Below are 14,168 nucleotides of genomic sequence, written 5' to 3'. Positions count from 1 at the left end.
GATTGTGCTTGACCAAACTAACCCAAATGTGTTATAATTCCTTTTCATTGTGTTCACAAACACCTCTAAACCCTCAAACCTGTCAAACCAGACCAAGAACCACCATAGTAAACCTTTTGCTGACACCAACTCACTCACAGCTGCTACAGAAACACCTTATGCACACTAGCCTTTTTGCCTGTTGGCAATTGATTTCTGACAGTCTTCAAACAGCCAGGTTGTGACTCACAAACACTTCACCCAAGCTCACACAAGCCAAAGAAAACCATCTACACTATCAATTGACTGTCTTGTCAATGTTCAGCTGACACAAAACTAACCATGTATCCTTACTCAGAATCAGTTCCCTAGCTGTCAGACTGGCACACAAAGAGGTTCAACCTTCATGAACTCTATGAAAAGAACACCTTTACCAAAACAAAACATCAAACAAGAGTCTGAGTATCTACTCACAACAGATACAATCCAAAACCTTTTATCTTCATCAGATAAACCAAAAAGCTTCTTTGTCTCAACAGCCCTGAGACTGGGCACTAAAATAAGAAAGAAAAGCCCCAACGATTCCCTACAGGTAAACCCTAGTGACAACAACTTCAAGGCATTGGCTTCGACAACTACAGTGAAGGAGAAATCAAAATGCAACAAGTCTCTAGCAAAGGCGCTTCTCAGATGTCCTAGGGAACACACATTCTGGCTAGCTTAAATCCCTGGCTCTTCGTATGCTCTGATCTAAACAAGTCTAAAGGGTGGTCTATAGACATTGTGCAAGTTTTTGATATAGGTGGTTGGTTTAGTGCATTGGAATGGTTGTGGAGAACATTTCTGTGCCCATTTGATCGAGGCGAGAGATGAGTTGTTGGGTCATGATGTTCATGATGTATATAATGTCATAAAGTGGTTTGTACAGAAGGAGGATTTGAAACACAAAGACAGTGAAAACACTAGGGGGTGGCCTATATGTGAGGCGAATCCCAAGCCTCTCCCAAATATGATGCATAGATGAATAGAATGTACATAAGCCGGTATGCAATGGATGCCAGGTGTCAAGAGACGCATGGCAGCCACGTAAACCCGTAGGTGCGGGAATGAAAATAGAAAGAGTATGGAATACCCAAGGAAATGGGTGGCACATCTATCTAGAAGAAACAAAGGCTGAGACGGGGTTCAAGAAGCGCGATTGAGATCTTTTGATGGAAATCTCCAAGACGTGGTGGCTAGGGATCACCAAAGGAAAAGGAGAGCACGGACTGTAGTGGAGTGGACTCCTGCGGTTCTATTTTCATGATTACAATTTGCAGGCTAGAGAACTTGCAGTTTGTGAAGATTGCGAAGGATGAGGAGCAGAACACTATGAGAGATATGATTTGGATTAGAGAAGAGAAAGAGTAGTAGTCCAGCGGACTTGCTAGGAGGTGATTTCATTAGGGTCTCTGTGTTTCTCCTCTGTATTGTCTTCTCCACTTTTGACTTAAAAATACTAAAGGTATTCTAGCCTACAACCCTCGTGAAGAAAATGAAACTTCCGAAGACACTCTTCACTGTAGTCTTCCTCTTACACTCCCCCCTCTGGTGGGATCTCTAGCCACCCCACGTCGCCGCCTTCTCTTCTTCCATACTACTACGTAGCCCAATTCTTACGATTGCACATACACTTTCTGTGTTTGTTTCGTGCACGCACCATTTTGCCACTGCGGATTGACACCACACCATCATTTATATATTTCTTTCATCTACACACATGTTTGTGATGGGCTTGATACTCACCTCACATATAGCCCACCCCCTTGGATGAAACACTTTTAAGTGTTTCATATCACTCTTTTAGCTTCCAACTCTTTTCTTCTACAAACCACTCTGTACAGTCATGTATAGAGAAACAAAGGCACCATCTAGTTTTCCAATACCCTCTTGGATCAAAAGGGTAGAAAATAATCCTCTAAAACCTTTCAATTGAATTGATCTAGCCTCCGGGATCAAAACCTACAGCCAGTTTACAAACCCTCTCAATACTTTGCCCCAATCAAAGGGTACAACCTGGCGAGATCTCTTGCTAGCCCTCCTCCCAGCAACATTCTTTATAGACACCCAGGTGCCTTCATACAACCCACATCCTCTTCCCAACCTATGCTCCTCCATCAGACATTTATCCCATCTCTCAAAAGCATCTGTACCTATAGGAGAAACATTCTTCTCTTCGCCAAACACATCCTTCTCATTACAAAGCCTCCCCTCTAGAGCACCACCAAAAGCATTCACATGAACAAAATGATCTAATCCCGGAGTGAAGTCACAATTCCTCTTACAACATTGTTTTCCTTGTGAAAATGTAGTTGCATTGATGCCATCATATTCCTGCTCACTCTCCACGACACCCAAGTTTGGGCTCTTCTTCAGACAGTCTCCCTTATGTAGGCAGTAGCACCCCTTAGACATAATGCCACAATCACTTGACTGCATACCCATATATCCTACATGTAAAAGCTCGTTAACCTCTGTAGAAATTTCCCCATCATCTATTTCAAAACAGGTAATATCAATATCATTCAAAAAAGTATCAACAAAACACCAAGGAGCATTTTGAAGCTCAGTCCTTTCGCATTCAGCATTCACAACATCCCTGGAATCCTTTGCAACTTCCAATACACACTCAAATGTCTGGTTCGCAATATCATCTTCCTCCAAACCCTTTTTGTAAGCATATGGCCTGCATCCTTCAGGCTTGTTTTTGCTTTCTGTGTAAGCATATCAACAATCATCCCAAAGACTCCATGCGCATCAATGCATGTATTCTCTGCTCTGTTGACTCTATCCAACTCTAATCCAAGTCTATTTCCTCATCTGATCCATCAGAAGACTTTGCCACTTCCACAGCTCTAGCCATATTCACATCATCAAATTGGCTTTGGAGTTTTATTTGATCCCAATCCACTCCGAGCATCTTCAACACTACAAGATTCTGATTTCCTACTTGATTAGCCAACTTTTGAACCTCTTGATGCAAACCCTCTTGCCTTCTACATGACTCCATAAAACTCAGAGTTTCCATCCAACTTTCCCTATGTACATGCGTACCCATGGGCAAGGTTGTCACCTTAGACTTGTCTACTTCCATTTCTTGCCTAGCTAGTTCTTGATTCCTCAACTTCTTTCTACATTGTCGAGTTGCTACTCTCACACCTTCAGCAAAGGTTCTTGGATCTTTCAACTCCACCTTTTCACTCTGATGCTTTCATGCAACACTAATGAACTTGTCTTTTTTTAGAGAATGAGGTGGCATCTCATTCTCACCCCAAGCTTTGAGAAGATTCCTCCAAATAGCTACAAATCTTTCAACAAAAATATATATCTCTTCACTCTCTCCCTGATTCACCCTACGAATATATGTCAAACAGATTTAATGTCACATACAAAATGTAACATGCTGCCACTCATGCTTATTTGAAGAATTCCACAAAGGTCTTGAATAGGAGCATGTTGACACTCATTCTATCTTCAAAAAAACACCACAAATAAGCCACAAAGAAGTCACCAAGTTGATGTAGACATCACCAAGGTAGTCATCATGAATGAAGTCCCATCTAGCATATAGGAATGAAACCACCATCAAGATTTGATTGAAAAGATGCAGGGGAGAAGAGAGCTTGAGCTCTTGCAAGCACACACACACTCACAAAACCCTAAAAGAGAACACACAAGGTGAGAGGTTGAAAATCTTCTTCTTCTTCACTCAACACTCAACACATCATATACAAAGATAAGAGTATACATACTATAAAAGGGTACTCAACCAAATACATACTAGGGTGCTCTATAGTGTGAACCCAACTAAATGAGCTGGTGCTATAACTATACCAGTCTCTAGAATGGCTGCCACACAGCTTGTCATCTCACTGGTCGCATATTACCCATGATCTCACCAACCATGCCAGTGGTGTAAGTGAGGTGAGCTCGATATCTCAACACTCCTCGAGATCATGTACACCAAGCGAAGCCCTGAATCTGCGGAGCTTCTCTGTACCCAATGCTTTGGTGAAGATGTCAGCTACCTGATCCTGTGTGTTGATATGAACAAGGTCAATGTCTCCTGCCAAAATCTTCTCTCTGACAAAGTGGTAGTGGACCTCTATATGCTTTGTGCGAGCATGAAAAATTGGGTTCCTGGCCACTTGTATATACTGCTAATGTTGTCACAGAAAATGACAACTTGTCTATCCACTGATAGACCCAAATTTGCAAGTAGCTTTCTCAACCAAGCTACCTCACATGCTGCCATAGCAGCACCTCTCTACTCGGCCTCTGTACTGGATAGAGCAACCGTAGGTTGCTTCTTGCTGCTCCAAGTCCACAGCAGCACTCTCCAAAGAAAACATGAAGCCGCTAGTAGATCTTCTATCTGAGATACTACCAGCTCAATCAGCATCTGTGTACCCATGTACACATATTTCTGTGCCAGTTTTATAAAATAGTCTACAATGCAAAGTATACCTCACAAAACTGACTCACCAGTCCAACAGCATAGCTCAAATGTGGCCTGGTGATCGTCATGTAGATCAAGCTTCCTACTATGCGCCTATACATAGTAGGATCCTCCAAAATCTCTCCTGAATCTGCACTCAACTTGCCATTTTGATCCAATGGTACTGAGATAGGCTTACATCTTGTCATACCATACTTGGACAACGTGTCCAAGCCATACTGTCTCTACAGTAATCCAATACCATGTGGTGACCTGATCACCTCAATGCCCAAGAAATATCTGAGCTTCCCTAGATCCTTCAGCTCAAACTTCTATCTAAGAAAGATCTTTACATCAAAGATCTTTGCATCATGGTCTCCCATAATGATCAGGTCATCTACATAGATGACAACAAGCACAACCCCTCTATCACTGTGTCTCACATACAATGAGAAATCTACATTGGCTACATGAAAGCCAATAGTGACAAGATATTCAGAAATCTTGTCAGACCATGCTCTTGGTGCTTGTTTTAAGCCATACAAGGCCTTCTTCAACCTGCAAACATGCTCGGGGTGACTCACATCCTCATAACCAGGTGGCTGTAACGTATACACCTCTTTCTACAAATCTCCATGCAAGAATGCATTCTTTATATCCATCTGATGTAAAGACCATTGCTTTGACGTAGCCACTGCTATCATAACTCTCACTGTTGCCATCTTGGCAACTGGGCTGAAAGTTTTCTCATAATCAATGCCATATGTCTGCGCATATCTTGTTGGTCTTCACCCAAGCTCTTCTCTTCTATAATCAACATAGACACCAAATCTGTGAAATTGGGAATGTTTTTCCGAGTCTGAATAGACGTCTTGAATGCCTTGTATTGTGGTCCGAGACCACGTAGACAGACTTCCACCTTATCATCATTATCTACTGAAACGCCAATAGATGCAAGGGATTCCACAATATCCTTGATCTTCAATGCATAGTAATTCACAGACAAACTCTCTTTCTCCACAATATGAGGTTCATTCTTCAACTGTATCTTTCGTGTCTTGGTATTGGTTTTATAGAGTTTTACCAAGGTGTCCCACGCCTCCTTAGGGGACTTCGCATCGTGAATGTGCCCAATCATGGTGTCCTGTATACTAATAGAGAACCAATACATAACTTTTCTGGCTCCTTGGTTCCAATCCTTGAACTCTTTCACATCTACAGTAGTCGGATTGATCTCTGGTATCTCCGCTGCCTCTTCATGCTCACCTTCTATGTAGTCTCAATAACCCTTTCCCATCAGGAAATTTGTCAACCTGAACCTCCAAGCATGGAAGTTGTTCTTATCAAGCTTCTCAACAACAATCTGGTTTATGCCATCATTTGACATCTTGTAAGACACAGAAATTTACCAGAAACAACACTCTGGTTTGTCCTGCACAAACTGCTGTATTTTCTGCAACGGTACTGTAGTACACTCAAATGTCACAACCAGTGACCTCAATGTGCATACATACACCCAATGGCAACGTTGACCTTCTTTTGCAGCACACACAATGTCTGCACAACCAATATGTCTTCTTGCAGTTCTTAAAACAGAGTTCTGCAGAGAATCGATTACTTACCCGCAATGCTCGAAATCGCTTGCTTTCTGAAAAACGGAGGTCGTAACGCGCCCGAAACACGTTTTTGGTCCAAAAAACTTTGTCCGATAGGACTCTATAGTCACCATGTAGCTTTACTCCCGCGAAGAAAGCTCCTCAATCAGGGATCGTTTGCCGGTGTCTCCCGTAGAGCTCCCGACAAGGGTGTAGTCGCCAACACAAGTAGGAAAGAGTAGTTGAAGCTCTTACCCTCGTACCACTTCCTGTGCTTCTCTTGCTTGCAGCTCAGTCCTTAGTATAAACCAAGCTCTGATACCATGAAAAGATGTAGGGGAGAAGAGAGCTTGAGCTCTTGCAAGCACACACACACTCACAAAACCCTAAAAGAGAACACACAAGGTGAGAGGTTGAAAATCTTCTTCTTCTTCACACCATATACAAAGATAAGAGTACACATACTATGAAAGGGTACTCAACCAAATACATACTAGGGTTCTCTATAGTGTGAACCCAACTAAATGAGCTGGTGCTATAACTATGTCAGTCTCTAGAATGGCTGTCACATAGCCTGTCATCTCACTGGTCGCATATCACCCATGATCTCATCAACCATGCCAGTGGTGTAAGTGTAGGGCCTATCCCCCAGGCGGGTCATCAGTGTCCACCACCTCACTAGATGAGCTCGATATCTCAACATTGATCCCCATCAAGAAGTCGATGAGGTTTACCACCGCAAAGTATCCTGATCTCACATAGACACCATAAACGAGTATCACCAAGGATCTCAACAAAGGAGATGTGCACAATATATGTGCTCACATAAAGAATGTGCCACAAAGGTAACATAGAAATAACCACAAAGTAGAACTCAGAGGGTGTGTAAGTGACCTATATTTCACACATGGAGAGTATCACATGTATTATCACAAAGGTTGATCCAAGTTCTTTATAACATGAGGACATTACAAGGTTTCGTAAAAGGAGTTCATGTGATGATGTAAAAATCACTTCCTTCTCACAAAAGACATGTCTAGAGTCACCAAGATACACACTAAGTAGATGAGAAGGTTATCATGTTGCTTTCATCTCACACATGGAAAGAATGAGGTCACCATGTCTTTCAAAAAGATAAGAACCACCAAGGAGTATGTGTTCCCATCCCTCACACATGGGATGCACATTACGTATCATGTGTGCTCATACTAGAGCTCTGTACATCTCAATGATGTGATTTCACTCAGAAAGATGGAATATGCTCTTTATAGTGTGAGAGCATGTTACAAGGTAATGATGTCACAAAGACATGCAATGTCCACTTAGAGTTGTGTCACTAAGATCAAGGAAATAATGCTCACAAAGAGGTTGTGTAAAAATACCTTTTACACCTTGGATTTTATCAAATGTTAATCACAAAGATAATTTTGAACTTTTAAACTTTCCCTCCTATAAACAAGGGGTAGGTGAGCAGATTGGGGAGGGCTAACCACCACACAGAGGAGCCATCATAGATTTCTCACCAATTACACCTAATTATCACTTAGTTGTTGTACAAGTTCTTGCAGAACCTATTTGAATAAGACAATGGAATACGCGCTCTATACGTGCTGTTTTTACTATTGCTTGGGCTCAGCAAAATTTCCACAAAGTGGGCTACAATGACCTGTAAAGGAGCCACCTAATATGTTGTTGTTTCAAGCAATTGAAGGCTTCAAATTGTCTGTTTGTTATCTACACAGTACTGAGTTAGTACCCTTTCCTTTTGAATGAGTTGAAGGTGTGGGTATTAGGAGGTTTCTTATTGGCAAAGCCCTAAGAAGAACCTTGAAGAAGATGCATACACAGGTGCAATGGAGAACTCCAAAAAGACTGATTTTTATCTATTTTCACCTAGAAAAAGTCAGCACGTAATACCTTGATGCTTCCATCAATTAATTTGAGTTTGATGTTGACTTTGTTGAATTAGTTCTTCTCTTTCCAATGCTTGAGAAGATCCAATGATCCACTTCACCTTGCAATCTTCTCTCGAATGAATCACTCTCTCTCTCTCGCAAGAGTTTACTGACACTCACAATGGTGTGGGCCTAGGTGATGAATCATAACAATGCCACCTTGTTAAGCTAGATAACGATGGAATTAATCTTACACAAAGCAATAAACACTACTAGGACCAACTATGGTTGCAATAGACATCAGATTCTTCTTGATGTCTCGCACATAAAGGGCACTAGAAAACTTCTTAGTATTGTAAACTTTTGCTATAAATGAAAAAATACCTGAACCGATGGTTAGGCATTTGGCATCGGTTTTTTATTGTTACCATGATGGACTTCCCCACATGCTTTAGGGAGGTAGACCATCAATTTTGTTTGATCATTTTATCAAGATGCTCCACAGTCGATGATCCATGAACCATTAGATGATGAGGAATATTTTATCTTTACACCGATTTCTTCTATTGCTACAAACATCTTGAATTCCACTTAAGAAGTCTTCTGAGTCTTCTTCTCTAAAGTCTTCAAAGTGTCATTCTGCTCATTTTTCTCCTTCAGTCTATATGATTTGACCATATGACCAGGCTTGTCATAGTAGACACACTTTGCCTTTGATTTCTTCTTCTCAAAAGAAGTCGGTTTACAAGAGCTCTTTCCCTTGTCTTTCTTTGCATTTGCGGAGAATGCAACATCACTAGGTGGAAGAAAATGAGCCTAAATCAATGTGAGCACCCAATAGGGACATTGCATACTCAAGCAGTATAGACATATCGGCCAACCCTTGGATGAGATTGAATAACTATGATCTTTGGTATTAAAACACATCTCCTTCTCCACTAGCATTGTACAAAACTCCTTAAAAGTAAGAGCGAGATCGCACACTTGGGTGTTCAATGAGGTCATCAAATAGTCAGGTCATCAAATAGTCATACTTTGGGGGACACAATCTCATGCATCTTGGTGCGAATTCTTCTCTTATCTTAGTGATCTCCACCATAGCCATCTAATCTTGCAAATTCTTTATCTGCGATAAGAAGTGCTCTGTTGCTTCTCCTTTAAAATACCTTTTTGGTGCAAGATGATTCTCAAGGTTTTGAATCCATATCTGATTTCTCGTCTCATACTAGTTCTTTAGAAATTACCATGCCTCAGAAGTTGCGGCAGAATGTTAAATGATGGTTATCACACAATGATCTCGATGATCAACTAAGGTTGCCAAACAACACACTATATAGTGTGTAGGGTGAGCATGGAAATGGGTTGGCCATGTTGGCCAACCCACAACTTGGTCAAAAATTACCAACTGACCATATCATCCGACTAGGATCATATTAGACTATTACTTAGCTCCACGACTATTTGAGATTGTCTGACCCCCAAATGTGTTGTGTAACCTGAGAACAATGTGTCCTCGATTTGTTGTCTAGCACTCATTACTCTGGTCATTTAGCTCACAAAAGCTTACAACCTACTTGGTAGAGTGCTAAGTCTACATAAAGCCATCTGCTAACCATTTAGCCACACTTCGGCACCATCCAGTGTCTAAACTGGGAACTCTTGGGTGTTCGAGTGCCTTTACTCCTGATAAAGGGGGCCTTACAAAATAGAGCACATCCATAACTGACATAAACAACACGAGGGTGGACCATTAAGCAAATGCTTTTCCAATAAAAAATCCTCAAATTGGTCCAAACAGTAAAAAAAGTTACGTTTAAAAAATATAGGTTATGGGGTTTTTCAATTCCTTTGAATGCATGCAATAGCCCAATGGTGCAAGTAACCTGTATTGTTGATGATACTTCAAGGATACTACAGGGAATGTTGATATTCACAACAAAGCTCTTAATGATACATATTTCACAAGTGTGGCAATTCTTTTTGTTTCGTTAGAATGGAAAATTGTTGTTGTTTGCTATAATAATGTAATTTGGAGGGCACACAAGTCTCCTTCCTATATATTTAGGAGCCGAAAGACTCATAGAAATAGCTTTTACATCTCTTTTGGAAAGGTTTTGGCTTGTTTTTTTTTTGTTTTTTGGGTAAAATAAGAGCATAATATATATCATGAGGGGTTCAGTGGAAGATGGGACTCAAGAGATTTTAAGTCCTTTATGATGATTGACATTCTTGCAAGTCTAGAGTTAAGTGATTGTGAATCAGGGTGCTTGGTCAAGTAGCCTAGGACGGAGCTCCCACTTCCTTATCTCCTATGATGTATATTTTGAGTGCTTTCAGCAGCGTTTTGTTGTATTCAGCCAAACGGCAAGTTTTTGGTTTATAACTAATAGAAGGATCTTTTTTTATGGTGTTTGGTCAAGGTGTAAGAGGAAAAGGTACTTCATACCATAAGTAGCATATATGGTGCCCTTATAGCAAAAGGGTAAGAGAGAATTATGGTTCTTTGTGGATAAGAGAGAATTATGGTTCACTAGCTAGTACTCAAACCGCGTGTTGTTCCGGTATTTAAAAGACATTAAGAAGTGAAACCCAAGAATGAGAGCCGGAATAGAAAAGGTCAATGGAAATACAAAGGGTCAATCGAATACAAAGGTTCAAACGGAATACAAAGGGTCGATCGAAAGGATTTTTTACTCTTATGTTTTAAAAATCCAAGATTTCTTTTTTCTCTCCTCTGCTTGTGCCTTGGCTGTCCATGGCTAATATGTAATAGATTCCTTGTGCCTTGGTTGTCCATGGTTAATATGTAATAGATATATGGAGCCCTTATAATAGCAAAGGGATAAGAGCATATATGGTAGGTCCTATGCCCTACCTTCTTCTGCATCACTAATCAGCCATGTGTTTTGCATCGTAGGTATGGGGGGGTGTATATGAAATCAAACACGTCATGGTGTTGCCTCTAGAGCGTTGCAGAAATATGTGCACAAGTGCGTAGCTTGGAATTCTGCCCAACTGTTAGCCTTCTTGAATGCAGCACACAGAGAGGCTTCCCTAATACCTTTAGAAATGTAGTAATGTGCATTTGCTTGTGCCTCCTTGCTTGCACATTTATTTCATGTACATTCTAGATATATGTCATGGTGGATATGAATACTTGAACGTGTACATGTGTTGAAGATAGGTGTGAAATTTCTCGCCATCAGGCCTGCAATTGGAGGGTCAAGGACTTCAGCCAGTCAAAAACTCTCCAGCTCAGGATGCCATCTTCTGGAGCGAGCACACCATGGCTTCCCTCCCAAGTAGAGGATCGAAAGGTTTGCTATGACTGTGGCAGATTTTTGCCAGCCTCGCATTCAAGTGCCTCAAATTAAATCTCGTCCAATTCCTGGTAGATTGAAGTACAAATATACCAGTATTTCCTGCTCCATGCCCGGCTCAATCCATTGCTCTTGAGCTCTGGTTCTTTCTGGGGACGGTGAGATTGGGGGGATTGATTGTACAAGTGAGGCAGCGCTAATCGGAGAGGCAGCTCGTCTATGATATCGATCTTATGGGGAGGCTCTCGTGTGAGGGTGTAGGCCTAAGGTGGGCATTAGGGCTAGTAGAGAGTTTGTGACGTTCCACATGAATGCAACAACATGATCTGCAGAGTCGTTCTCCTTTGTGAATGATGGTTAGCACAAGTGTAGAGCCTACCTTTTGCAGAGGTATTGACAGATTTAGACGTGCACATACATTTATTGGTGGCTAGAATATCGTTTGTATGTATTATTTTCTCGGGATTGAGGCAAAAGCTAGATAACTCTCAGCAAAAATAACGAGGTGAGATACTCAAGGCATTCGGCATGACCAAATGCAAGGCAATTGGTATCCTAATGGAGGTTGATCTGAAGTGGTCTGTCGAAGACACCTCATACCTTGTGGATGAGACCTTATATAAGAAACTGGTTGGTATTGCTATCTTCTTGTGTAATACTAGACCATGCATTAGTTTTGATGTTGGTGCTTTGAACAGATTGCCCCAACAGAATCATTGGAAAGCAAGTTATTATGGATTACTTTTACTCTTTCAAGAATTCTCCCATCCTAGCAAACACTGAAATAAACTACAATCGTCATATGTTACTTCTGGCTTACGATTTCTTTGAACTCCAAGCACCACCAGTGGTTGCTAGCTCTAATCTTCCCAATCTCTTTTTTGTTATCACCTCCAAGAAGTGAGCTTTCACACGTGAGACATAGAGTGATTATGGGATATATTATCTCAGAAAATGGTTCATTTCACTCTTGCTACAAAAAAAGAAATGCACATGTACTAAGAATCATACACTCTACTCTTAACTCTCTCTCCCACACAAGCTAGAGTACAAGAAAACAATTAGATAAGCTAGATTCAATTGGCTCAAAGGGGGATTGTGTCATTACATATTATGAAAAATTCACTTATGTAGGATTGGTCCTTATTCACTTGAGATGATGATAATACAAAATCAGTTGCTCCTTTGGACCCTTGTTGATGTTAAAACATAGTACCTCCTTGTCAAAAATTTCAATTGCTTTATTTTTTTGTTAAAGTAATACTACAATAAGATTTATAAAATGAGAGGAGGTTCCTTTGGTCAGATCTAGTATCCTTCTCCAAGTTGTGGTCCACAAAATAACAGCTTTTCTTTGATTGTTGATACTATCAAATTGAGCTAGATGAAATGAAATAAAGGAGGGTGAACCTTAATTTGATTGGAACAAAGAGAGGATCCATCCATTGTTACGTTGGAAAAGTCCATGTATAATTGTGGCCATACTAAGAAACTCCTTTGTGTTATTTGGATTATATGCAAAAATCTTCAATCCTTGGGTTGTCTTTATTGTGTTTACATGGGGTGCTTCTTTCTCCATCGCCTCTAACTATATGCAATCATATATGTGACAAGTCGAATTTCAAGAAAATCCTATGATTGAGGATCTGCGAGCTTTGTATTGACGGATTCTCCCATAAAGCTCCTTCCTTTTCCATTGACATGATTTCATCTCACTCCAATATAGGTGTTCTCATTAGGTTTGGAATATATAAAAGGCTATAGAGGTTTCAAGGAGTTGTACCTACATCAACATCTCAAAAAAAGGTTGGGTCAAAACATTGGGTTTCCAATCTTGATAAGATCTTCATATTCTATAACAGTGAGTTGTTCCAAAACATCTTGATTAGTAGGTTGTGGTGTTACCTCAGGGAAGCTGACCATAGGAGGCAGTCGTGCCAGTGAGTCGTCGTGAGCGAGATTGCCAATAGGAAATTCAAAGTGTAGAGAAGAAGCAGCCACGCTGGTAGAGGGTTCAGTGTTAGTGGTGGTAGGTGTAGGCTCATGAGAAGGGAGGAGTTTGGAGGTGAGGTTTATGAATTGGATAAGTGTAGTAAATTCTCTCTCTCCCTATCCCCTTCAGATAATGGGGGTGGTGGGGGCTAAGTGCTTTTTATGAAGATATCTGAATCAAATCAATACTCGTGTTATTACAGTAGGGTACTCAATATGCTCAATGGAAAAATCATGGAGAACAAATACTAAGATCTGCTTTAGATATAGCCATAATCATGCCAGGATTGGCATCCATATCAGAGTTATGTTGTTCTAGTGCAATATCTTTCCTATTTAGATCGTCACTTATATCTATTTCATATTGTATAAATGAGAGGGCAATTGTGAAAAAGCAAGGGTTAAGAGTCTCAGAAGGAATCCTTGGAGTCATCGGAAATGAAGCTAGTTACAAGGCATGTTCCACAAACTACTTTGTTTTGTTGGTTTGCTCTAGTTCCTATGGCTTTAGCTACTGTTTCAACTGCTACTCTAAATTGGCAATATGTACATCCTTGTGTATGAAAAAATACATAATGGTTATTTCTTGTGTTTTCCTTGCTTGGAGGAGTTGGACATAATTGGTATTTCACCTCTCATGCCTCTCCTTTGTCTTGTCTTTGAGCTGTTTTACGGTCTTTTGAAGTAGCTTCTTATTTGCTTGCACTTTTTCTTTGACATCTTGGATGGGGTCTATTAAGTGTGCCACCACCTGTTGGAGGCTATTTATAGTCAACTCCATCTACTCCTTGCTTGACTCGATATTTACATGTAGTGAATGGATGGATTGGACATGACATGTTCTATTTAGCTTCTCTCTTTCCATTTTTAGATGCTCTATTCTTCAAAAGATCTTCCTGGAGAACCCATT

At 40.6% G+C, this 14,168-nt stretch overlaps 1 protein-coding gene across 2 annotated transcripts in view; it reads left to right on the top strand.

The window, feature by feature from the left end:
- LOC147621340 (homeobox protein knotted-1-like 2) overlaps positions 1-14,168 on the top strand; it is a 102,404-nt gene that overhangs the window by 48,269 nt on the left and 39,967 nt on the right. The gene's annotated exons all lie outside the window — the stretch shown is intronic.

The sequence above is a fragment of the Cibotium barometz genome, chromosome 30 (assembly GCF_041138505.1).
Source record: "Cibotium barometz isolate CiBa-2024 chromosome 30, ASM4113850v1, whole genome shotgun sequence".
NCBI classification, from domain to species: Eukaryota; Viridiplantae; Streptophyta; class Polypodiopsida; order Cyatheales; family Cibotiaceae; genus Cibotium; species Cibotium barometz.
This window is presented reverse-complemented; position numbering and strand designations above follow the sequence as displayed.